Source organism: Meriones unguiculatus, chromosome 2 (assembly GCF_030254825.1).
Source record: "Meriones unguiculatus strain TT.TT164.6M chromosome 2, Bangor_MerUng_6.1, whole genome shotgun sequence".
NCBI lineage: Eukaryota > Metazoa > Chordata > Mammalia > Rodentia > Muridae > Meriones > Meriones unguiculatus.
This window is the reverse complement of record NC_083350.1, coordinates 68,472,755-68,499,934: the sequence shown is the minus strand read 5'-3', so window position 1 is coordinate 68,499,934 and position 27,180 is coordinate 68,472,755.

Genomic DNA, 27,180 nt, shown 5'->3' with positions numbered 1-27,180 from the left:
TTCATGCCAGAAAAAGCCCCTACTCCCCTTACTAGGGAACCCACTTGGAGACTGAGTTGCCATGGGCTACACCTTTGTAGGGCTTTTAGTTCCTCTGCATGCATTGTCCTTGGTTGGGTTATCATTCCCTTCAGGGCCCCAGGTTCTCAGGTTTTATGGCTCTGTTGGTCTCATTTTGGAGCTCCTGTACCCTTCAGGTCTTTCTGTCTCCCACTTCTTTCATAAGATTACCTGCATTCTGCCCAAAGTTTGGCTATGAGTCTCAGCCTCTGCTTCAATACCATGATAAGTAGAGCCTTTCAGAGGTCCTCTGTGGTAGGTTCCTGTCCTGTTCTTTGTCTTCTCTTGCTTCAGATGTCTATCATATTTGTCCTTCTGAATGAGGATTGAGTAACTTCCTCAGGGTGTTCCTTGAAGTTTAGCTTCCTTAAGACTATAGATATTAGTATGTTTATCCTATTCTCTGTGGCTAATATCCACTTTTAAGTGAGTTTTTACCATACGTGTCTTTCTGTTTCTGGGATACCTTATTCAGGATGATCTTTTCTAGTTTCCACAATTTGACTGCAAATTTCATGGTTTCCTTAATTTTCAATGCTGAGTAGTATTTCATTGTGTAAATATACCACAATTTCTGCATCCATTCTTCAGTTGAGGGACATGTAGGTTGTTTCAGATTCTGCCTTTTATGAATAGAACTGCTATGAATACAGTTGAGCAAATGTCCTTGTTGTGTACTTGAGCATATTTTGGACATATGCCTAAGAGTAGTATAGCTGGATCTTGAGGTAGCACTATTCCTAATTGTCTGAGAAAGTGCCAGATTGATTTCCAAAGTGGATGTACAAGTTGACATTTCCTCCATCAATGTAGGAGAGTTTCCCCTTCTCTACATCCTCTCCAGCATGTGTTATCACTTGAGTTTTTTATCTTAGCCATTCTGATGGGTGTAAGGTGAAACTGCAGGGTTGTTTTGATTTGCATTTTCCTGATGACTAAGGACGTCGAGCATTTCTTTAAGTGCTTCTCTGCCATTCAATATTCCTTTATAAAGAATTCTCTGTTTAGCTCTGTACCCCATATTTTAATTGGATTACTTGATTTGTTGTTTTTTAACTTCTTGAGTTCTTTATATTTTCTGGATAGGTATCTCTTTTATCCACATGGAATTTAGTTTTGTGCAGGGTGATTAAAATGGATCTATTTGCGTTTTTCTACATGTAGACATGTAGAAAAGTTGGACCAGCACCATTTGTTGAAGATGTTATGGTTTTCCCATTGTATGGTTTTGGCTTCTTTGTCAAAAGTCAAGTATCCTTAGGTGTGTGGGTTTATTCCTGGGTCTTCTATTCAATTCCATTGTTCTGCCAGTCTGTTTCTAAGCCAGTAAGATGACATTTTTATTACTATTGCTCTATAGTGCAGCTTGAGATGAGGGATAGTGAGATTAGGGATCCAGAAGATCATTCATTGTACAGGATTGTTTTAGCTATTCTGGGTTTTTTGTTTTTTTCATGTGAAATTGAAAATATTTCTTTCAAGATCTGTATAGAATTGTGTTGGTATTTTGATGGGAATTGCATTTAGTCTGTAGATTACTTTTGAGAGGGTGACCATTTTCACTACATTAATACTACCAAACCAAGATCTTCCCATCTTCTGATTTCTTCTTCAAATTCTTTCTTCAGGGACTTAAAGGTTATTTACTCAGGTCTTTCACGTGCTTGATTAGAGTCACACCAAGGTACTTTATATTGTTTGTGGCTATTGTGAAGGGTGTTGTTTCCCTAATTTCTTTCTCAGCCCCCCCTTTTTTTTTTGTATACAGGGAGGCTACTGTTTTTTTGACTTAATTTTATATCTAGCCACTTTGCTGAAAGTGTTTATCAGCCACTTAGTTTATGTTGGCTATAGGCTTGCTGTGTATTGTCTTTACTATGTTTAGGTGTGTGCCTTGTATCCCTGATCTCTCTAAGACTTTAAACACGAATGGTTGTTTGAGTTTGTCAAATGCTGTTTTGGCATATAAGGAGATGATCACGTGGTTTTGTTCCTTGTGTTCCTATATTGAACTATCCCTGTATGCCTGGGATGAAGCCTACTTGATCATGGAGAATGATATCTTTTATGTGTTCTTGGATTAGGTTTGTGGGTATTTCATTGAGTATTTTTGCATCAATATTCATAAAATCGATAGATATGATATTCTCCTTTTTTGTTGGGTCTTTGTGTTTTTTTAGGTATTAAGATTACTGTGGCCTCATAGAATGAGATTGGTAATATTCCTTCAGTTTCTATTTTGTGGAATAGTTTGAAGAGTATTTGTGTCAGCTCTTCTTTGAAGGTATCTTAGAATCTTTGCTGTAACCATCAGGCCCTGGAAATTTTTTTTGGAAGGAAGGCTTTTGATGACTGCTTCTATTTTCTTGAGAGATATAGGAATGTTTAATTTATTTACCTGATCTTGCTTTAACTTTGGTACATGGAATCTATCAAAAAATGGTCCATTTCATTTAGATTTTCAAATTTTGTGGCATATAAGCTTTTGAAGTAATACCTAATGATTCTTTGAATGTCCTCACTGTTTGATGTTATGCCCCCCTTTTCATTCTTGATTTTGTTGATTTGGGTAGTTTTTCTATGCCTTTAGTCTGCCTTCCTCTGTCTTACTGATTTTCTAAAAGAACCAGATCTTGGTTTCTTTGATTCTTTGAATGTTTTATTCATTTCTAATTTATTGATTTCAGCCCTGAGTGGAATTATTTCTAACACTGTACTCTACTTGGGTGTGTCTGTTTCTTTTTTTCCTAGGGCTTTCAAGTATGCCTTTAAGTTGCTTGTATGAAATGTCTCAAATTTCTTTCTGAAGGCACTTAGTGCTATGAACTTTCCTCTCATCACAGTTTTCATTGTGTCCCATAAATTTGGGTAAGTTTTGCCTTCATTTTAATTGAATTTTAGGAAGTCTCGTTTTTTTTTTTTTTTTCTTCGTTGATTCAGCTGTCCTTGAATAGGAAATTGCTTTGTTTCCATGCATTAATGGGCTTTTTATAATTTCCGTTATTTTGTTAGTTCTGTTATTTTTGTTAAGTCTGGTGTGATTCTGATCAGTCTGTCTTTGTATGCTACTAGTCTTTTTTCCCTTGCCTCAATCAATATTTTTTCTTTGTTCTGTGGATTTAGTATTTTCACTATTATGTGATGTGAGCAGTTTCTTTTCTGGTCTAGTCTGTTTGGTGTTCTGTAAGCCTCTTGTATGCTTAAGGACATCTCTTTCTTTAAGTTGGGAAATTTTTCTTCTATGAGATCCTTTTTTTAATTTTTATTTTTTATTATTAGTTACATTTTATTAACTCTATATCCCAGCTGCATCCTGCTCCCTCATTCCCTCCCAATCCTACCCTCCCTCCCTCCTTCCAAGTCCACTGATTGGAGAGGACCTCCTCTCCTTTCATCTGACCCTGTTTTATCAGGTATCTTCAGGACTGGCTGCAAAGCCCTCCTCTGTGGCCTAGCAGGACTGATCCTCCCTTGTTGGGTGGGGAGGTCAAAGAGCCTGCCATTGAGTTCTATGATTTTCTTGAAAATATTTTCTGGACCTTGGATCCTGGAATCTTCTTTTTCATCTGTTCCTATTATTCTTAGATTTTGTCTTTTCATGGTGTCCCTTATATCTTAGATGTTTTGTTTTTGGGACTTTTCTGATTTAATTTTTTTCTTTGAGAACTGGAGGGGACAGGAGTTCCACAAGGAGAACAACAGAACCAAAAAGTTTGGACAAAGGGTTCTTCTTTTTTTTTTTAATTTTTTCTTTAACTTTTATTAAATACACTTTATTCCTTTTGTATCCCCCCTAAGCCCCTCCCTCCTCCCCTCCCGGTCCCACCCCACCCCCTTTCTACATGCATGCCTCTCCCCAAGTCCACTGATAGGGGAGGTCCTCCTCTACTTCTTTCTGATCTTGTTTTTTTTTTTTTTCTTCTCAATGCAGTTTATTCAGGAACATTGAACAATCTTCTGACCCTGGGGAAAGCCAGCCCACAGCTTAAATAGCCTCTGGTTAGCCAACCCCAGCGATCCTCGTGGGCAATGCAGATAGGTCCACATACATGGAAGCAAGCCAGATCCTCAGCCTTAGCCAAGAGTTATTTGTGACAGAGAGCACTCACCATCAGGAAGGTGGAAGGCGGAAAACAGCTCCATCTTTAAGGCACAGCATTACACAGCTCTCTACAGTTCCCCCTTTTTGTTTTAGACGCATCAGGCAAGAGTAGAGGTCTGATCTCTGATATTAGAAATAAATTGAGACTTTGTACCAATGTTCATTTAGGTGTCATCCACCCAAAGAGCATCAGACCTGTCTGATACCTTTTTCTCAGAGGCAGTACCTGGGGCATCAACCCGCATGCAATCAGACTTGCTCTTCTCTGGGTTGAAAGCTGCTGACCCTGAGTGCAGTGCTTAGCCTCACATCCTGAGCATAACATTTTAGCTTTTTATGGTAGCCAACCATGCTTGGGGAGACAGTCCTGCTTCAATGGCTGTAAAGGCCTGAATGATCATGGCTGCATTATGCTGTTGTGAGACTCTAATCTTGCATATACACCACAGGCAAACCAAGGAGACCAACACCAGAGGGCCTGCTAATCCTCCCATGCCCACCCATTCCTTCAGATGATTCATGGCTGCAGCAATCCATGATGATAATCCTGTGGCTAGTCCTGCATCCACTCTGGTAGAATTTGCCGTAACAATGGCCACTCTCAGCTGCTCCATCATAGTATCGGATTCTTCAGTCCAATTACCTAAAATATAGCTAGACAATTGTTTAGACAGATTTGCAGCACGGGGAAAATTCTCATGTTGTATGCTAGTGACACAAAGTCCAGCATACTTCCACTGACAGCCAAGTTGAGCGATTTGCCATAGGGTATCAATTTGCTCCTGCACTAGGTCAATCCTCTGATTGAACACCATCAAGCCTCCTTTTAGTTGAGCATTAATTCCTTTTTGTACATCTAAAGCATGAGCTACATTGGCTAAAAGATTATTTAGGGTCAGAGCAGTCTGCATAGTATGACTCATGGCTAATGCCTAGGTGCTAGCTCCAACAGCTGCCAATGAGATGGCAGTAACAATGGCGGCTGTAATTCCAAGATCCCTTTTCTGTCTGAAGAGAGTCATAGCATGAGGGGCATCAGCGGGCACAGGCACCCAGCGAGGCATGCGAGTAACCAGGGCATACCTAAATTCACTAGCATTCCGGAATTGGGCAAAAAAGCAAGTATCATTACCACAATTACTTGGCTCTATCTGGCTAACAATGAATAAAAATGGGGGTTATAAACAAACAGGTGTGGACTTATAGGAGATATTATGAGAAGCCTTAACCTCCTCGTTGGAACATCCTGCATCAGTTCTAGAACTAGCAGTGGTGGTGTCCGAGGTCTGAGTAGGCTCAGGAGACCATTGCCCCCAGGGGCGAGATGTGCTCCATGTAAATTGACTAACTCCATGTTTTCCTCCACTTTTGAAAGTCATTTAAGGTTCTTTCTTAAATTATCTTTTCTTTTCTTTTTTCTTTTCTTTTTTTAATTTTTCATCAATTACACTTTATTCATTCTGCATCCCCCATAAGCCCCTCCCTTCTCCCCTCCCAATCCCACCCTCCCTCTCCTTTCTGTATGCATGCCACTCCCCAAGTCCACTGATCGGGAGGTTCTCCTCTCCTTTCTGATCTTAGTCCATCAGTTCACATCAAAAGTGGCTGCATTGTCCTCTACTATGGCCTGGATAAGGCTGCTCCCCCCCAGGGGGAAGAGATCAAAGAGCAGGCCAGTCAGATTATGTCAAAGGAAGTCCCTCTTCACCTTACTATGTAACCCACTTGGAGACTGAGCTGCCATGGGCTACATCTGTGCAGGGGTTCTAGGTTATCTCCATGAATAGTTCTTGGTTGGAGTATGAGTCTCTGGGAAGTTCCCTGTGTTCAAATTTTCTTGTTCTGTTGCTCTCTTTGTGGAGGCCCTGTCCTCTCCAGCTCTTACTATTTCCCAGTTCTTGGGTTCTTCTAAGACTGATACTTCGGCCTAGGAAATATGATAGAACTCCTGCACAGATATAGCACATGGCAGCCCAGTGTCCAAATGGGCTCCCTAATAAGGGGAACAGGGGCTCTCTCTGACATGAACTCAGTGGCTGGTTCTTTGATCACCTCTCCCTGAGGAGGGTGCAGACTTACTAGGCCAGAGAGGAATACAATGCAGCCAGTCCTGATGAGACCTGATAGGCTAGGAATGGGAAGGGGAGAAAGACCTTCCCTATCTGTGGACTTGTGGAGGGGTATGGGAGGAGATGAGGGAGGCAGGGTAGGATTTGAGTGGGAAGAGGTAGGGAGTTATAGCTGAGATACAAAGTGAATAAACTGTAATTAATTAAAAACTAAATTAAAAATGTATCAGTTTTTGCAACTGTATCTTTACAGCCTGAGATTCTCTTTTCCATCTCTTGTATTCTGTTGGTGATGCTTACCTTTGTGGTTCCTGGTCTTTTCTTTAAGTTCTCCTGCTCCAGAGTTTTCACTGCTTTTGTTTTCTTTATTGACTCTAATTCTGTTTTCATCTCTTGCACTATTTCCTTCTTCCATTTGAGTATGGATTCCTGTCTTTCCTTGATGGCCTTTATCTTTTTATTTGTTTCCTCTTTATGTGCCTCTATTTGTATGGCTATATTTGTCTGTAATTTTTTAAGAGCTTTTTTGTTTCCTCTTTATGTTCCTGTATTTGTGAGGTTATTTATTTGAGAATTTTGTTTGTTTCCTCATTATATATCTCTAATAACTCAATAAGCATATCTTTAAAATCATTTTCTTGTGTTTCCAATGAATAAAATATCCATTGATTTTGAGTGTTGCCAGCAAAGCCACAATGTCCTGAGTTTTGTTGGATGCGTTCTTATGGCTGCTTCTAGCCCTCTGATGGTCAGTGGTCTTTGCTCTTTGTTCCTTGAGCCTGTACTGCAGACTGGGTCCTTCTGTCTCTGGATTCTGGAGTATTCCTCAAGAAGATGCAAGAAGTCCACTGGTTTGAGAGTGGGTGTTGGTGTTTCAGATGCAGCTAAGGGAGGAAGTTTGCAGGTGCAAATGTGCAAACACAGAGTGTGTGTGGAGGTGTGCCTGCCTGGAAGGGTGGAGTGTGAAGGAGAAGTGCAAAGGCAGGTTGTGGTGCAGGCATGATTTTGGCAGGCACTGTGTGGATGTGCAGGTGCCCTGAATGACTCGGTGGCCCACAGGCCTGCCTCTGTATTGCGCTCCAATCCTTCAGATCTGCCTGAGCTGCACTGTTCTGGCTCCAGGATGAATTGACTGGGATACCCACAGAACAGAGGCTTCAACTTTGAGAAAGCTGTCCTGGAGACCCCTATGTTGCCTACAGCAGGGGTGTGGGTGAGAAAGACTTGAAGTCTGGCTGCTAGAGTTGCGGGACTCTGATCTGGGGCTCTGTACACACTCTTTCAGAGAAGCATTCACTTGCAGGCCAGTGTGGGAAGCTCAGAGAGCCCTAGTATACTCACTTACAGGCAGGTGTACAAAGCCCAGAGGACCTGCTGAGTCACTCGGAGGTGTAAGTGGTAAGGTTTTCTACTCTCAGATTTGGGTCCCCTGTTTGGCCATTAGAGTAAGGATGTGCCCTTTTCCTGGGATTATGCACTCCCTGACTCTGTGCTGACTGTAGCAGCAGGAAGGTGCAGACTATATTTTGCCACTCTCAGACCCCTGAGACATCTGTAGGGCCCTGTATTCAATCTGTCCCAGCTCATAGGTTGTCCACTGTAGCTTAGGAAGCCTCAAAGTCCATGCTCTGGTTTCAGCTGCCCATCCACTCACCAGTTTTGGAGTTTAGGATCTTCTGCCCTTCAGAAACAGTGCAAACTGGTCACCACCATTTTGGAGAGTCTTCCTTTTTGTACATGCATAATTTATAGATATTCATTCAATATCTGTAGTTACAGATATTATTATTATTATTATTATTATTATTAATTTTAGTTTTTTTTTTTTTGGTGTTTGGCTTGTCGAGACAGGATTTCTTTCTGTAGCCTTGGCTGTCCTAGACTAACTTTGCAGACCCTGCTGGTCTACAGAGATCTGCTTGACTCTGCTTCCCTGAGTACTAGAATTATATGCCTGTGACACCACGCCCAACTCCATTCAAGATTTATTTATTTATTTATTCATTCATTCATTCATTTATTTATTTATAGTCATACCATTTATTCACTTTGTATCCGGGCTGTAGCCCCCCTCTCTTGTCCCCTCCCAGCCCCACCCAGCCTTCCTCTTCTCCCTCTATACCCCATCCTTAGTCCACTGATAGTGGAGGAGCTCCTCCCTTCTATTGGACCCTAACCTATCAGGCCTCATCAGGACTGTCTGCATTATCTTCCTCTGTGGCTTGTCAAGGCTGCACCTCCCAGGAGGAAGTGATCAAAGAGCCAGCCACTGAGTTCATGTCAGAGACAGTCCCTGCTCCCATTACTAGGGACCCACTTGGAAACTGAGCAGCCTATGGGCTTTCTCTGAGCAGGGCATCTAGGTCCTCTCTGTGCCTGGTCCTTGGTTGTAGTATCTGTCTCTGCAGGATTCCCAGGGCCCAGGTGTTTTGGCTCTGTTGTTCTCCTTGTGGAGTCCTGTCCTCTCCAGGTCTTCCTATCTCCCTCTTCTTCTATAAGGTTTCCTGTACTCTGTCCAACCTGTAGCTTCCAGTCCATTCAAGATTTTTTTTCTACGAATTGTTTTAAATTTATTTTTTAATATTAGTTACAGTTTATTAACTTTGTATCCCAGCTGTATCCCACTCCCTCATTCCTTCCCAACCCTAACCTCATTCAAGATATTTAAAGAACTTTCAGAGGACCTATACCCCCTGCTAATAGGTGTGTCATTGAGGGTGTGTTTTGAGGTTTTAAAAGACTTCCAGGCCCACTTTCACTTTCTGCCTGCTTTCTTGCAGACAGCCATGAACTGTCAGCTATTGCTCTAACACCATGACTGCCTGCCTTCTGAAATGCTTCTCACAACGATGATCATGGAGCATTTGATGTAGTAATTAAGGCTCCAATTAAATGTTTCCTTTTATGAGTTGCCTTGATTATGAGGTCTCCTAACAGAAATACAACATTAAGACAGAAGCTGATACCAGGGACTGGGGAGCTGCTGTGATAAGCCTGAACATGCTGATTGTTGAAGAAATATAGGAGATTTGGGGATAGTAGCATACAAAGTTGTTAGGTGCTTTAAGGAGCATTATTAACTATCCTAGTAGGAGCTTGCAAGAGAGTAGTGCTGAGACCAATTTGGACATCATAAGCTCAGCTCAGGAGCTTTAAAGGGTGTGAATATTAGAAACTGGGTAAAAAACTGTTCTTGTGATATTATGTACAAAAAATATTATGTATAAAAAATAAAAAATAAATGCCTGCTTTTCTTGCCCTATTCAAAGCTAAACTGAAGAGTTTTGGATTAATGTCATTTTGTCATTGGTGGAGGAGCTTTCAAGATAGTCTCCTATTGACTGTGTCACATCGCTTTTAGTGATAATTTTATGCAGATCTTCAATAACAAGATGCAAGCAAAAAAAAAAAAGAAATATATAACTCACAAGTGAAAAAGAGAGAGAACCAGGGTTGTTGGAGTCAAGTGTTGTGCTACAAAAGATACAAAGTTTAAAGACAGGCCTGATTGAAAAATAAAATAAAGTGTCCCCAGAGAAAGACTACACCTACCTCAGTTTCCAGTTTGTAAAAGTTAATTAAAAGAAAACCTAATCAGCATAGTAAGGCACTAACAAAGGAAAGCTTATGAAAATGTAACATAATGGAAATGGAGCCATGTTCCATCCCCAGTAGTGAGTCTATCTTGGCATCCTTTTCCACATGCTTCTGGTTTCATAGATTCTGGAATAAAGTGATTGTATGTTTTTCCTCCAAGGTTCTGGAAAGCCACTGAGTCAGAGGAGTCACTGCCTGGAGGCTAGGCTAGGTCATTGCATGAGTCTGTGAACTTAAGCTTTGGTTTCTTTTGGAGACAACAATATGTCGGTGATACCAAGATCCTGGGATACCTGTCAATGAAAGCTTTAAATATAACATGAAAATAGCTCAAGAGACAGAAGTGACAGTCATAAAAGTCACAAGAGAAGAATCATCTAATAAACCCTTTAACTTCAGTTGCAAAATTGTGGGATGTGGAAATGCCTTGCCAATTTTCTTTCTTTCTTTCTTTCTTTCTTTCTTTCTTTCTTCCTTCCTTCCTTCCTTCCTTCCTTCCTTCCTTCCTTCCTTCCTTTCTTTCTTTCTTTCTTCCTTTCTTTCTTTCTTTTGTCTTTTCTTGTGCCTTTAGGCAATCTTTTTTTAATATTTTTTTATTTTTCAATAATTTTATACATTCACTTGTATCCCAGCTGTAGTCCTCTCCCCTTTTCCCTCCCAATCCTCCCCTCCCTCCCTCATCTCCTCCTTACCCCCTTCCAAGTCCACTGAGAGGGTGTGTCCTCCTCTCCCTCCATCTGGCCCTTGATTATCAGGTATCTTCAGGATGATTGCAATGTCCTTATCTGTGTTCTAGCAAGGCTGCTCCTCCCTCAGAGGGGAAGCTCATGAGTTCATGTCAGAAACAATTCCTGCCCCCCTTACTAGGGAACCCACTTGGATACTGAGCTACCATGGGCTATGTCTGAGCAGGGGTTGTAGGTTATGTCCATGCATGGTCCTTGGTTGGATAAACAGTCTCATAGAGGACCCCTGTGCTCAGATATATTTGGACCTTGTGGGGCTCCCTGTCCCCTCTAGGATATACTAATTCCTCCTTCCTTCATATGATTCCCTACAATCTCCCGAAGTTTTGGTTATGGGTCTCAACATCTGCTTTGATACACTTCTAGGTAGAGTCTTTCAGGTGCCTTCTGTGGTAGGCTACTGTCCTGTTACTTGTCTTCTCCTCTTTCCAATGTCCATCCCCTTTGCCTTTCTGGGCGAGGATTGATCATCTTACCCCTGGACATCTTTTTGTTTAACTTCTTTAGGTGTACATATTTTAGTATGTTTATCCTATCTTATAGGTCTATATAAGTGAGGATATACCATGTGTGTCTTTCTGCTTTGGGGATACCTCACTCAGGATGATTTTTTTTTTTTAACGTGGAGAATGTTTATTGCTGTAGGATTCTTTTTTTATTTTTAATTTTTTGTATTTTTTTATTAATTACACTTTATTCATTTTGTATCCCCCCATAAGCCCCTCCCTCCTCCCCTCCCAATCCCACCATTCCTCCCCTTTCTGCATGCATGCCACTCCCCAAGTCCACTGATAGGGGAGGTTCTCCTTTCCTTTCTGATCTTAGTCTATCAGTTCACATCAAAAGTGGCTGCATTGTCCTCTACTGTGGCCTGGTAAGGCTTCTCCCCCCACAGAGGGAGGTGATCAAAGAGCAGGCCAATCAGATTATGTCAGAGGCAGTCCCTCTTCCCATTACTATGTAACCCACTTGGACACTGAACTGCCATGGGCTACATCTGTGCACGGATTCTAGGTTATCTCCATGAATAGTCCTTGGTTGGAGTATGAGTCTCTGGGAAGTTCCCTGTGTTCAAATTTCCTTGTTCTGTTGCTCTCCTTGTGGAGACCCTGTCCTCTCCAGCATGATTTTTTACTAGATCTCACCATTTGCCTGCAAAATTCATGATTTCCTTGTTTTTAATTGCTGAGTAGTATTCCACTGTGTAAAAGTATCACAATTTCTGTATTCATTCCTCTGTTGATGAACATCTGGGTTGTTTCCAGGTTCTGTCTATTATGAATAAACTGCTAAAAACATGGTTGAGCAAATGTCCTTGTTGTGTACTTGAAAATCTTTTGGATATATGCCTTGGAATGGAATAGCTGGATCTTGAGGTAGCACTATTTCTAATTGTCTGAGAAAGCATCAGATTGATTTCCATAGTGGTTGTACCAGTTAACATTCCCACCATCAATGGAGGAGGGTTCCCCTTTCTCCACAGCCTCTCCAGCATGCATTATCTCTTGAGTTTTTGATCTTAGCCATTCTGATGGGTGTAAGATGCAAGTCATTTTGATAGTCAATAAGATGACTTTCATTTTGAAAGTCATAAGATGAAGGTCATTTTGATTTCCATCTCTCTGATGGCTAGGGATGTTGAACATCACCTTATGTATTTCTCTGCCATTCTATATTCTTCTACAGATAATTCTCTGTTTAGCTTCATACCCCATTTTTTAATTGGGTACTTGAATTTTTGCCTTTTAACTTTTTTAGTTCTTTATATATTCCAGATATCAGCCATCTGTTCAGTGTAGGGTTGGTGAAGATCCTTTCCCTGTAGGCGGTCGTTTTGCTCTAATGACAGTGTCTTTTGCTTTACAGAAGCTTTTCAGTTCCATGAGGTCCCATTTATTGATTGTTGCTCTTAGGGCCTGTGGTGATGGTGTTCTGTTCAGGAAGTTGTCTGCTGTGCCAATGAGTTCTAGGGTCTTCCCAATTTTCCTTCTAACCGATTTAGAGTATCTGGTTTTATATTGAGGTATTCGATCCACTTGGACTTTAGTTTTGTGCAGGGTGATAAATATGGACCTCTTTTCATTTTTCTCCATGTAGACATCCAGTTGGACCAGCACCATTTGTTGAAGATGCTGTCATTTTTCCTTTGGATGGTTTTGGCTTCTTTGTTAAAAATCAAGTATTCATAGGTGTGTGGGTTTATTTCTGGGTCTTCTATTCGGTTCCATTGATCCACCTTTCTGTTTCTATGCCTGTACCAAGCAGTTTTTATTATTATTGCTCTGCAGTACAACTTGAGATTAGGGATGAAGATAGCTCCAGAGGATCAGTTGTTGTACAGGATTGTTTTGGAGATTCTGGGTTTTTGTTCTATTTTTTCTCCATATGAAGTTGAGAATTTTTTCTTTCAAGGTCTGTAAAGAATTGTGTTGGTATTTTGATGGTAATTGCATTGAATCTGTAGATTGCTTTTGGAAGGATGGCCATTTTCACTATGTAAATACTACCGATCTGTGAGCACGGGAAATCTTTCCATCTTCTGATTTCTTCTTTAATTTCTTTCTTCAGAGACTTGGAGATTTTTTCAAACAGGTCTTTCACCTGCTTGGTTAGAGTCACCCCAAGGTGTTTTATGTTATTAGTGGTTATTGTGAAGGTTGTTGTTTACCTGATTTCTTTTTCGACCCTTTTATCTTTGGTATACAGAAGGGCTTCTGATTTTTTTGAGTTAAGTTTGTATCCAGGCACTTTGATGAAGGTGTTTGTCAGCTGAAGGAGTTCTCTGGTTGAGTTTTTGGGATCACTCAGGTATACTATCATATCATCAGCAAATAGTGATAATTTGACTTCTTCCTTTCCAATTTGTATCCCTGTGATCTCCTTTAACTCTCTTATTGCTCTAGCAAGGACTTCCAGAACTTTGTTGAAGAGATGAGGAGAGAGTGGGCAGCCTTGTCTTGTCCCTGATTTCAGTGGGATTTACTTAAGTTTCTCTCCATTGAGTTTGATGTTAGCTATAGGCTTGCTGTATATTGCCTTTACTATGTTTAGATATGTGTCTTGTATCCCTCATCTCTCCAAGACTTTAAAGACGAATGGGTGTTGACCTTTGTCATATGCTTCTTTCAGCATCTAAGGAGATGATCATGTGGTTTTTCTCCTTCAGTTTGTTTATGTGGTGGATTACATTGATGAATTTCCGTATGTTGAAACACCCTTGCATGCCTGGGATGAAGCCTACTCGTTCATGGTGGATGATATCTTTCATGTGTTCTTGGATTCGGTTTCCAAGTATTTTATTGAGTATCTTTTCATCAATGTTCATAAGAGAGATCGTCTGAAGTTCTCTTTTTTTGTTGTTGTTGGATCTTTGTGTGGTTTAGGTATTAAAGTGACTGTCGCTTCATAGAATGAGATTGGAAATGTATCTTCTGTTTCTATTTTGTGGAATAATTTGGAAAGAATTGGAGTTAGCACTTCTTTGAAGGTCTGGTAGAATTCTGCACTGAAACCATCTGGCCCTGGGGTTTTTTTTTTTTTTTTTTTTGGAAAGGAGGCTGTTGATGGCCGCTTCAATTTCCTTGGGGGATATAGGGCTGTTCAATCTTTCTACCTGGTCTTGAATTAATTTTGGTAGATGGAAACTGTCAAGAAAAATTGTCTATTTCTTTTAGATTTTCGAACTTTATGGCATATAGGCTTGGTTTGGTATTTCCTCACTATGCTACTTTTCCTTCTTTTTGGAAGGAGTGTATATTTTTGTGCCATTTTGTGATGAAAGTATGTGATATGTGTTTTGATATCTACATTGATAGAGGGGGCAACACTTAAGAGAACATCTTGATATTCCAAAGAGTCTCTGAACTTTAACCAGGGTTTGACTGTGAAAGACTATGGAGGCTTTTGAACTTGGACTGAAAGCATTTTTCATGTTGGCATTGCTGTTTCAAGAAAGAGAAATATGGTGGATTGAATGAGAATGCTTACTATAATAGTTAAATACTATAATAACGATGGAACTATTTGGAACAAAAGTAGTAGGTGTTGTAGAAACTTACCTCTTGTGTGAGGAGGTAAGTTTCTCTTGATAGAATTTGAGGCTTAAAATGCCATAGCAAGCCTAGGCTCTATATCTATCTCCAACTTACAGAGCAGATGTTAGCTCTCAGCCACTTCTCCACCCTAATGCTAGCTTGTCTGTTGCTGGGCTTCCCACCATGATGATCAGGATCTCACCCTCTGAAACTGTAAACAGGCCTTAAATTAAATACCTGCTTTCATAAGTTGCCTTTGTCACAGTGTCCTCTCACAGCAATAGAATACTAAGATAGCTCTTGTCTCAAAAAATAAGGTAGAAATCCAACACTGATGTTTGAATTTCTCCTACACCCAAAGTACTGCACACATTTAAGCCAGTTCATTCTCATTTGCCATTGCACAATTACACAGCAAGGCTACATTTTAAGGTATTTTTTTTACTACATACACACACACATAATTTTATAATTTAAAGTGAAATCAAGTTCACTGTACTTTTTCTTATAGGAAAGGTAGATTCTGATTGATTATCAGACATTAAAAAATCCTTATCATTTTTATAACTGTGAATAATTCAACTATGACTTCTGTATTTTTCTTAAATTTATATAAATTATTCTTTGAAAATTTATGTAGGTATATAGTGAATGTTAAATTCACATTTCATTCTTTTCCCCAGCTTCCTTGAGGATCTACCTATCTTATCTCTCTCATTAATTTATGCCTTTTGTGTGTATTTATTTACTGTTTAGTCAACTGAATTCAATTACTGTATCAGTAAGAATCACAATTTGAAACATTTTTAAAGTGTCTTTTGACTATTTTTTATTTTTAATTTTTAAAAGATATTTTATTTTTATGCTTGTGTGTGTACATATTTGTGAGTATGCATGTATGTCCATGCATGTGTGTATGCGTGTGTATGTGTGTGTGAATCTATTTCATGTGAATGCAATGCTCATGGACGTAAGAGGTTTTGAAGCAACAAATGTGGGTACTAGAAATCAAAGTTAGGTCCTCTTGAAAAGTCTCATTTTTCTTTTAACCACTAAAGACTTTCCTTTGCTAATTATATAATATATATACCATTGAATGGTTTTGGCTTCTTTGTCAAAAATTAAGTACTCATAAGTGTGTGGGTTTATTTCTGCATCTTCTCTTTGGTTCTATTGATCCTCCTTTCTGCTTGCGAATACCATGCAGTTTTTATTACTATTGCTCTGTAGTACAGTTTGAGATCAAGGATGGAGATACCTCCAGAAGATCTGTTGTTTTACAGGATTGTTTTGGAAATTCAGAGTTTTTGTTTCTCCGTATGAAAACTGGGAATCTTTTTTTCAAGTTCTGTAAACAATTGAGTTGGTATTTTGATAGCAGTGTATCAAAACAGATACTAAGACTCATAACCAAAACTTCGGCAGAGTGCAGGGAATTGTATGAAAGAAGGAGGAGTTAGTATGACTTGGAATGGATAGGAGCTCTACAAGGACCAAATATATCTGGGCACAATGGTCTTTTCTAAGATTGACACTCCACCAAGGACCATGTATGGATACAACCTAGAATCTCTGTTCAGATGTAGCCTGTGGTAGCTCAGTAATCAATTGGTTTCCCATAGTAAGGGGAACAGAGACTATTTCTGACAGGAACTCAATGGCAGGCTCTTTGACCTCCCCACCCACCAAGGGAGGAGCAGTCCTGCTAGGCCACAGAAGAGGACTTTGCAGCCAGTCCTGAAGATACCTGATAAAACAGGGTCAGATGAAAGAGGAGGAGGTCCTCCTCAAGCAGTGGACTTGGAAAAGGGCAGGGAGGAGATGAGGGAGGGAGGGTGGGATTGGGAGGGAACGAGGGATTGAGATATAGCTGGGATACAGAGTTAATAAAATGTAACTAATAATAAAAATAAAATGAAAATTATAAACAAAACAAAACAAAAGAGAACAAAAAATAATATATATACCACGTCTCATTTTTCATTGTTATTGTCTTTTATCTGGTTATAGTTTTCTATGTTCTATATAGCTTAATCTTAGAGTACATAACAGATTATATAACAGTTAAATTTTACAGTGTTGGATGCAGGACATTTAATTACACATGAATATTCATGGTATTTATTTTAGAAAGAAATGTTTTCAATTCCAGTTAAATATATTAAATACTAAACAAGTAGAATATATTATGTTTTAAATGTATTTATTGTCTACAAAAAATTTCTAACATAAAAATAATAATTTTTAATGGAACTACAGGATGCACTGTAAGTACACAAATATGAGTTAGCACCAAGACTAATTGCAACACTGATTTGTTTACAATGTTATAGTGTTTCTCTTTTGACCAACACTTCAAAGTCTGTTGTTACCAATAGTGATCATCTCATTTATATGTGTCAATCAGCTGATCACTTTGAGTAAAATCTGGCAAAATAATTTTCATTGTTAGAAAAGTATCACTTTGTAAGACCTGGGGTCTCACAGCTCAGGAGTGCAAGATCGCACCCTTCCCAGAAACTCCCCCAGACCAAGACTCGTTGCAAAACCATTTTGCAACGAGTTTATTAACCATTGCTCAATGGGGTCATCCCTGCTGTTCAGCAAAGAGTGGCACCAGGAGACAAAGGCCTTTAGGTTTTTAAAAGAAAAATTGTGGGAGATTTGAAGTTGCAGTCTTGGCAATTTAGAATTGGATGAGGAAGCTATAAAGTAAGATAATTGGTTAGTCTTAGGTGCTCAAGCTTGGCCAGTCCTGCCAAGTGTGGATGCAGCTGCAATTGAAGGTGGGGGTGGTTAGCTCATCCTTGAAGATTAGGGGCTGCAGACTTTTGGCTGGAGGTCAAAAGCTACTCAGAAGAAGTCTAGGTTCATTGCTAAGAAACACTATCTCAAAGACAAGGGTCTGGTCCTTCTTTTGCTGAGTGAAGGTCATTGCTTGCTTGCCCTTTATTTATATCTGACCTCACAGATAGGGTCATATTCCTCCATTCTCTGGAAAGGTACTAAGAGGCTTTAGCTTAACCTGGACCTAAAACTCAAAACTATAGGCTTTAGAAGACATATAGGTTACAAAGTTAGCCTAACCCTTTCAACTTTATTTTATATGTTTCATAAACTTCAGTTTGTAGTTATTTTTAACAGGTCAGTGTAATTATTACATAAGCAATTTATATAGTACAGATATATATTCCCATAGAATGATAAGTATGACATCTAGTCAGGGGTAGTTTGATCACATTTTCTTCCAAATTAATAGAATAGTTATATAAACCATACAACATGCCATTTGCCAAAATCAAAATCAAATTATGATAATTTAGCATTTCTTTTTTGATTATTGACAATTCCATAATGACATTAATTTGTGTATAGTGTGTATTTCTGTAAAAAAATATGTAAAAAAACCTGTTAAAGCAAAGTTTGATTATAATGTACATCTGATTTAACCCTCAAATGTACTTTTGCAAGTTTTGTGTATTGTATTTCTCAAGCTTAAAAGAGCCCTTCCACTTGGAAAGCATTTGGTATTAATATGTAGTGTAAGAGCCCAGATGCCCCTCAACTGAAGAATTGGTGCAGAAATTGTGGTACATCTACAAAATTGGGCACTACTCTGCAATGAAAAATAAGGAAATCATGAAATCTGCAGGTAAATGGTGGGACCTGGAAAGGATCATCCTGAGTGAGCTGTCCCAGAAGCAGAAAGTCACACATGGTATATACTTACTCATATAGACATATAACATAGGATAAACCTACTAAAACCTGTACATCTAAAGAAACTAATTGAACACTGACTAAAACGCTCAATCACCATCCCGAAAAGCAAAGAGGATGGACATCAGAAGGAGAAGAAAACAGGAAACAACCTAGGAACCTGCCACAGAGGGCCTCTGAAAGGCTCTGCCCTGCAGACTATCAAAACAGACACTGAGACTTATGGCCAAATATTGGGCAAAGTGCAGGGAATCTTATGTAAGAAGTGGGAAATAGTAAGATCTGGAGAGGACAGGAAACCCACAAGGAGAGCAAAAGAACCAGAAAATTTGAACACAGGGGTCTTCCCAGAGACTCATACTCCAACCAAGTACCATGCATGGAGATAACCTAGAACCCCTGCACAGATGTAGTCCATGGCAGTGTAGTGTCCAAGTGGGTTACATAGTGATGGGAAGAGGGACTGCCTCTGACATAATCTGATAGGCCTGTTCTTTGATCACCTCCCCCTGAGGGGAGAGCAGCCTTACCAGGCCACAGAAGATGACAATGCAGCCGCTCCTGATGAGATCTGATAGACTAAAATCAGAAGGAAAGAGAGCAGAACCTCCTCTATCAGTGGACTTGGGGAGGGGCATGCGCGAAGAAAGGGGAGGGGGGGGTGGAAGTGGGAGGGGAGGTGGGAGGGGCTTATGGGGGGATACAAAGTGAATAAACTGTAATTAATAAAAAAATATAAAAGACAACCTCAAAAAATATGAAGTGTAAGCTGTGATTATTAAGGCATTTGAATACACCACAGTAGAAGTTTCAGCATTTTTTTCTGTTATTCTTAGCTCATACATTATATTCTGACAGCAACCTCCCCTCCTTCCACTTATCTTTCTTCTCACCCCACTTCTCTCCCGGTTCCATTCCTCCCCACTTTCTTTTCAGAAAATAACAAGCTTCTCAGGTGTATCAACCAAACGAGGCATAAGAAGTTACAGTAAGACTAGGCACAAATATCATATCAGGGCTGGACAAGACAACTCCGTAGGAAGAAAATGGTCCCTAGAACAATGAAAAAATTCAGAGACCCCTGCAACTCCCACTGTTAGGAGTCCCACAAGAACACCAAGCTACACAACCGTATCGTATACACAGAAGACTGGCTCTGTGTCTGCTGCTTCATCTATGAGCCCCTGTGAAGGCATCTTAAATTGATTCTGTGGACTATGTTCTCCCAGTGTCTTCAACACTCCTGGCTCTTACAGTCCTTTTTTCTCCTCTCTGATTCCCCGAGCTCTGCCTAATATTTGGCTGTGGCTCTCTGTGATTCTGCTCCCATCAGTTTCTGGGTGAAGCTTCTCTAGTTTTGAGAACTAGGCTTAAATTACTGGAGCTTTTGTACATGGTAGTTGAATAAAATGCAAGGCTTTAGGTTTTTTTTTTTTTTTTTTTTTTTTTTTTTTTTTAGAACAAAAACAGAGCCAAATTGCTATGTTGAGCTGAGAAAATTACTGTAGGCCTTTGGCACTGCTGAAGTTACTTCCTTTCTCCATTTTCTTGGAAAATCAAAACAAAACAAAAAAGTAAGTCTTGCTCTTCTTAAAAGAGTAAACATCTTTTCATGACAAGATGCTGGGAAAGGAACACAACTCTGATACTGAGGTTCTTGTCTTGTCAGGGGAAAATGAAGAAAGAGCGTTGATAGTTTTATCCAGTAAATTGCTGTGAGTGTAGGTTACATTTGGAGCCACTCTCAAGCTCTTACTACAGGACATGAGAGTAGTTCTATGCATAGTCACAAAAAGCCCTCCATTAAAGATGAAATGCTTAGCGTGTGTCCTCATCTCCCTTTTTATGAACTGCTTCTCTATTTATTTCTTCAGTACATTTTCTTTATTATATTATGTAATATATGAATTACCTGAAAACAGTCATTTAATACTATATTGTAACTTATGTGTCTCTATGTGCAAGTGTCTATGGGTATATAAGTATGCTAATTATTATTATATGTATACACAGAAAGAGATAAGGAAAAGGAATGTAAGAATATACATATATATGTAAGATACACATGAATATGCAAATGAAAGAAATTATACAAATTTATATTTTCCTAGATCACTGAATTCAAGTTCAAACTTTGTTCAGCTTTATGACTGCAATTTAAGCACTTTCAATAGTCAAGTAGTGAGATTTATGTATCCATAATGTTTATACCATAACTATAATATTTATGCTTCTTATTCAATGATGATTACAGTTATTGCTGCATGAATATTTTATTCAGAACAGAGAAAATGCCTATATCAAATATATTCCCTGCTATTGATGCCAAAACGGTTTATACATAGTAGAGGCTAAATGATTGGTCCCTTAACCACTGAAATTACATAATTTCATGAAGCTTAGATGCAATTTTCTTTTCATACTCTTATAAAAATGGATTATTAATAATAATTACTATTATTACAAATGAAAAACTCAAAGTGGTTATGAAATTAAATAATAAAGAGTTGGTAATTATTTCCGTAGATCTGCCAGTCAAATTCCAAGTGAAATAATCACCTCACAGGAGTCTCTAGTAAACTTGAAAATGTATGTAATAGTTATAATCTATAGTAATAATTATTCAGAAACCCCTTATAAGCATAGAACAGTTGTTTGGGTTCAAGTTCTAAAATTAAGTGGCCGTATTTGATCATTAGTAATGCTGGATATAAATAATTTTCTTACATTCTCAGTGTAGAAACTACTCACACTGTTACTTTGTGTCTCGCTGCAGTTTTGGCTGAGGTATTTTATGCATGTGCTTAGTAAGTGGCAAGGTAAGGATAACCTTGTAGGTACTTAGGAATGCTTCAGCAATGGCTGCCCACTGTGTATTACCCCTCATTTATAGTCATGGTAGAAAAAGCTGATTACTTCCTAACTGGGTATTCAGCTACTTGCTACAATCTGTTTATTCAAAGAAAATCTTTTAACATGTCCGATTCTTTTATATCACTTTCTGCTTCTAGCCTTGCCTTTTAAAAATACTTTTTATTTGAAACATAATTGCATCACTTTGTCCACTTCCACATTCTCTATCTCCTGAAGTCCCTCTACTTGTACACCTTTAACTGTGTTCTCTCATTCTCAAATTGACGACCTTTTTTTGTCTTTGAATAGTATTGATATTTATGCATATATTTATACCTATGCATGCACAATTACACAAATATGACCAACTGCGGTTGTTTTGTTATTTGTGTGTGTGTGTGTGGCTTCAGGGAAGACCACTCTGCATTGGATACCCCATTAGGAGCCTCATCCCTGGAACTGCTAATTTTCCTTTCCTCTGTAGCCACGTGTTTCCCACAGTTCTTCATTTTGCAGGGGGGCATGTGGGCATTTCCCCATTTCCTCATTAGCCTGTCTGTTGATAATGCCATTGTTCACGTACTGCTTATGCAGCTATTTATATGAAAGACTGGTTCATAGTAGGTATCCTGGTGTTCTAACTTTGGAATCTTTCTAACCCTCCTCTGTGATGTTTTTTGAGCCATAGATGCCAGAGCTGTAATATAGATGTATCCACTGAGGTGGGCTCACCATGCCACATTGGTTTCTTGATTGTGTCTAGTCATGGTTCTCTCTAATGGCCCTAGTGTTCTGCAAAGATATGTTTTTTCGTTTCAGTGAGGAGTTCTTGTTATTGTTTTTTGTTTTTTTGTTTGGTTTTTTTTTTTTTTTTTTTGATGTGAAGGAATAACTACACTTGCCTGTAGGAAAATGAACAAGACTTAGAATGTGATTAGGAATTATGCTTGTCTAGCAAAGTGGTAGCAGTACATTCTTTTCTAAAATCCATGACTTCACTTTTTTTTTTTTTCAGTAAAATTCTGAATTTTCCAAGGATCTTCATTTGAGTACAGAGAATCATGGATCTACTGATGAAAAACTAATGCATCATTTCTTCTTACTATTGTCATTAATTATTTTGATAGAAATACTTGGAATTTTGGCTTTTTGTCTCATTGATATTTAGCCTTCTAGTCTTGTCTGAAGAAAAACACCAAGAAAGTCTGTGTAATGCTTTACTAATCTTTTATATGCCATCTCTTTGGTAATAATTTTTTCAACTACCAATAAGCCAAAAATCCTACTTAAAATTTGGAATGTAATATGAAGTCTAACCTTTTCAATAGGACTTGTGCCATGTAGCACATTTGAAGATGTAATAGTCCCCACCACTTCTATTTCCTACCTTGATACTGTAAGAGGTGTCAGAAAAGATTTTAAAGCCATACTGTAAATATTTGTCTTCTTGAATTTTGTTTTTGATACGGCTTGCTCTGTTATAAATATTCTCTTACTTTGGACCATAATGTTCTAAATACCATTTTATCATCTATTATGTTGATTGGATAGACTCACATTTGCTATTAGGCAGAATATTTTTCATATTCATTCTTTCGGCTAGTTAGATTTGAATATGTTGACATGTGGAAAAGAAAATGAATTTGTAGCTAGATGAGACTAACTACTGAACTGGCTAGTTAATAATTTTTAAAGAAATTTCTTGACAGTTTCCTTATCTTTACAATATGACTAGCATCTTTAGGAACAGCTAACAAAATCTTTTAGCTTATCGCTCTGTTGCTGGGATAAAATACACTATCTGAAAGCAACTTAAGGCAGTGATTTTTGTCATCTGATGGCTTATAGTCTATCCTGAGAGAAAGTCAAGGACATAATTCAAGCAAGAATTACATTAGAAAAAATGATGGATGCTGCTTACTGGCTAGGGAAATGACTGCTGATCAGCTCTCTTTCTTCTACAACTCAGGAAAATATGCTTGGAATGAAACCACCCACAATGGACTGAATATTCCCACATCAATCATCAATTAAAACAATCTCACTTATTCATGACTACAGACAGAACTGATGGTAGAAATTCCTCAAGTAAAGTTCACATTTTCCACAGGACTGCATGTAGTGTCAAGCTGACCAAAAAGAAAAAAAAATTATAAAAATAAACAAAATAATCATCATTGCCAAGCACAGAGACCCAGAAATAGTGGGACTCAAATTAATCTTTACTTGCCTCATTCACTAGAAAAGCTTTTGTTTCTGAAGGGCATGAAATAATAATAAAATGAAGAGGAAAACCTAACAAAGTAGAAAATATTATTTATTACCTTCAAGAAATTTACAACCTATTTAGGGAGATAATATGATTACACATAAATAATTTATTTGATTCTCAGTTTCATCAGCAATAAAATAAGGATGGCAATTATTGCGAAGTTCTGTGAGTCAGCAAGGGTGTATTAACAATGCTAATGTAATGAGAAATGAAATTTGTATGAGACCGTGATTAATGAAGTTAAAGTCTAACATATTTAACGGGAGCATCTTCACTGTTCCGGCCTGCAGTGACAGTCACACCTGCAGATATGTTAACTCATATGCATTTACAGGTGTGTGTGTATGCATGAATGCATTTGTGTGTGTGTGTGTGTGTGTGTGTGTGTGTGTCCAACTCACTACAGAACAAGTCTGTGGTGTAGGCATTATGGGAGGGTTATTAAGGACATTTCTAATATAGAAAGCATTGTAACCCATGCTAATGCCATTCTGTCAGTTTTTTTTTTTCATATTATTTCATTTGTCCGTGAAAGTAAATCGTTTACTGTAAAATAGTGAATGGAAGAATTGAGAATTAAACTGAGACTGCTATAAAATACAGACATGTTTTCTAAATTATCATTCACCTTATAGATCACATAATTTCTATATCATCCTACCAAAACTGTTATATTTTGATATTCGTAAAACTGAAAGTTAGTTGTAAAATTCTGGATGACAAGTCTGGGTTAGTGCCCGCATTTCTTTCATTGAAGTCATTTTCAAAATTCTAATTCCTCCTATACATATTGGAGAATACCTGTGGACTCAGAAATATCCAAACTAAGCATCTTCAATGCAACAAACACAGATAAATGGGAGCCTAAAAGGGTTTTATCCAAGCATATATTTTTATCTAATTCCTTTTCAACATATCTAAGATAGATATCAATGTGGCAAGAAATGATGAGAAATACAAAACTCAGAAAGAAAAGTTTAACTAAAACAGTGCCCATAATAAATTGTGTAGATATCAGACAAAACGGTCATCTTGCCTCTATGCTCCTTTATTCACAAACAGTTAGTACATTCTTTTTTTCCCCCTTTGGATTTTTTTAAAATTTATTTATTTTTATTAATTACAGTTTATTCACTTTGTATCCCCCCATAAGGCCCTCCCTCATTCCCACCCGGTCCCATCCTCCCTTCCCCTTCTTCACGCTTGCCCCTCCCCAAGTCCACCAATAAGGGAGGTCCTCCTCTCCTTCCTTCTGATCTTAGTCTATCATATCTCATCAGGAGTGGCTGCATTGTCATCTTCTGTGGCCTGGTAAGGCTGCTCTCCCCTCAGGGAGAGGTGATCAAAGAGCAGGCCAATCAGATTATGTCAGAGGCAGTCCCTCTTCCCATCACTATGTAACCCACTTGGACACTAAACTGCCATGGACTACATCTGTGCAGGGGTTCTAGGTTATCTCCATACCTGGTACTTGGTAGGAGTATGAGTCTCTGGGAAGACCTCTGTATTCAAATTTTCTGGTTGTATTGCTCTGCTTGTGGGGTTCCTGTCCTCTCCAGATCTTACTATTTCCCACTTCTTACATAAGATTCTCCACACGTTGCCCAACAGTTGGCCATAAGTCTCAGTGTCTGCTTTGATAGTCTACAGGGCAGAGCCTTTCAAAGGCTCTCTGTGGCAGGTTCCTAGGTTGTTTCCTGTTTTCTTCTTCTGATGTCCATCAGCCTTTCTGGATGGGGATTGAGCATTTTAATCAGGGTCCTCTCTCTTGCTTAGGTTCTTTAGATGTGCAGGTTTTAGTAGGTTTATCCTATATTATATGTCTATATGAGTGAGTATATACCATGTGTGTCTTTCTGCTTCTGGGACAGCTCACTCAGGATGATCCTTTCCAGGTCCCACCATTTACCTGCAAATTTCATTATTTCCTTATTTTTCATTGCAGAGTAATACTCCATTGTGTAGCTGTACCATAATTTCTGCATCCATTCTTCAGTTGAGGGGCATCTGGCCTGTTTCCAGCTTCTGGCTATTGCAAATAAAGCTGCTACAAACATGGTTGAGCAAATGTCCTTATTGTGTACTTGAGCCCCTTTTGGATATATGCCTAGGAATGGTATGGCTGGATCTTGAGGAACACTATTCCTAGTTGTCTGAGAAAGCGCCAGTTTGATTTCCAGAGTGGTTGTACAAGTTTACATTTCCACCAGCAGTAGAGGAGGGTTCCCCTTTCTCCACAACCTCTCCACCATGTGTTGTCAGTTGAGTTTTTCATCTTGACCATTCTGATGGGTGTAAGGTGAAATCTCAGGGTCGTTTTGATTTGCATTTCCCTTATGGCTAATGACATTGAACATTTCTTTAAGTGTTTCTCTGCCATTCGATATTCCTCTACAGAGAGTTCTCTGTTTAGCTTTGTTCCCCATTTTTTAAGTGGATTACTTGGTTTGCTGCTTTTCAGCTTGTTTAGTTCTTTATATATACTGGATATTAGCCCTCTGTCATATTAAGAGTTGTTGAAGATTCTTTCCCAATCTGTAGGCAGTCGTTTTGTTTTGATGTTGGTATCCTTTGCTTTATAGAAGCTTTTCAGTTTCATGAGGTCCCATTTATTGATTGTTGCTCTTAGAACCTGTGCTGCTGATGTTCTGTTCAGGAAGTTGTCTCCTGTGCCAATGAGTTCAAGGGTATTCCCCACTTTTTTTTCTAACCAAATTTAATGTTTTGGTTTTATGTTGAGGTCTTTGATCCACTTGGACTTTAGTTTTGTGCAGGATGATAAGTATAGATCTATTTGTGCTTTTCTACATGTAGACATCCAGTTAGATCAGCACCATTTGTTGAGGATAACTATCTTTTTTCCATAGTATGGTTTTGGCATGTTCCTCAAGATCAGGTGTCCACAAATGTGTGGTTTTATTTCTGGGTCCTCTGTTCAGTTCCATTGATCCATCATTCTGTTTCTATGCCAGTACCATGCAGTTTTTATTACTTTTGCTCTGTAGTACAGCTTAAGATCAGAGATCGAGATACCTCGAGAAGATCTTTTATTGTAAGCGATTGTTTTAGCAATTCTGGGTTTCTTGTTATTCCACATGAAGTTGAGAATTTTTCTTTCTGGGTCTGTAAAGAATTGTGTTGGTAATTTGATGGGAATTGCGTTGAATCTGTAGATTGTTTTGGTAAAATAGCCATTTTTACTATTTTAATCCTGCCAAGCCATGAGCATGGGAGATCTTTCCATCTTCTGATATCTTCTTCTAATTCTTTTTTCAGACTTGAAATTTTTTTCATACAAGTCTTTGACTTGCTTGGTTAGGGTTACACCAAGGTACTTTATGTCATTACATTACCTTTTCTTCATAGGTCAACAATGTCACACATGTAATTTTAAAGATGCATATATGTACACACACACACACACACATACATATATATATATATATATACATGTAAATACCTGTGTGTGTGTCTTTTATAGAAATGATGTTATAGTGCAAATGCTAATGTGAGTGTTGGAAACTAAACTTATGTCCTCTGAATTATTAAACACTGAGCAATCTCTTAAGAGATTATTATTAAGCCCCCATCCAATCTCTTTCTATGTGATGTGCAAATGTTTTTCATGTTATTGTGTACTGTGATGCACATTGAGGTCTCATTAATTGATGACCTCCAGCTAGGAAAAGTAATTATATCAAACAAACATAACCATAGATTAATTGCA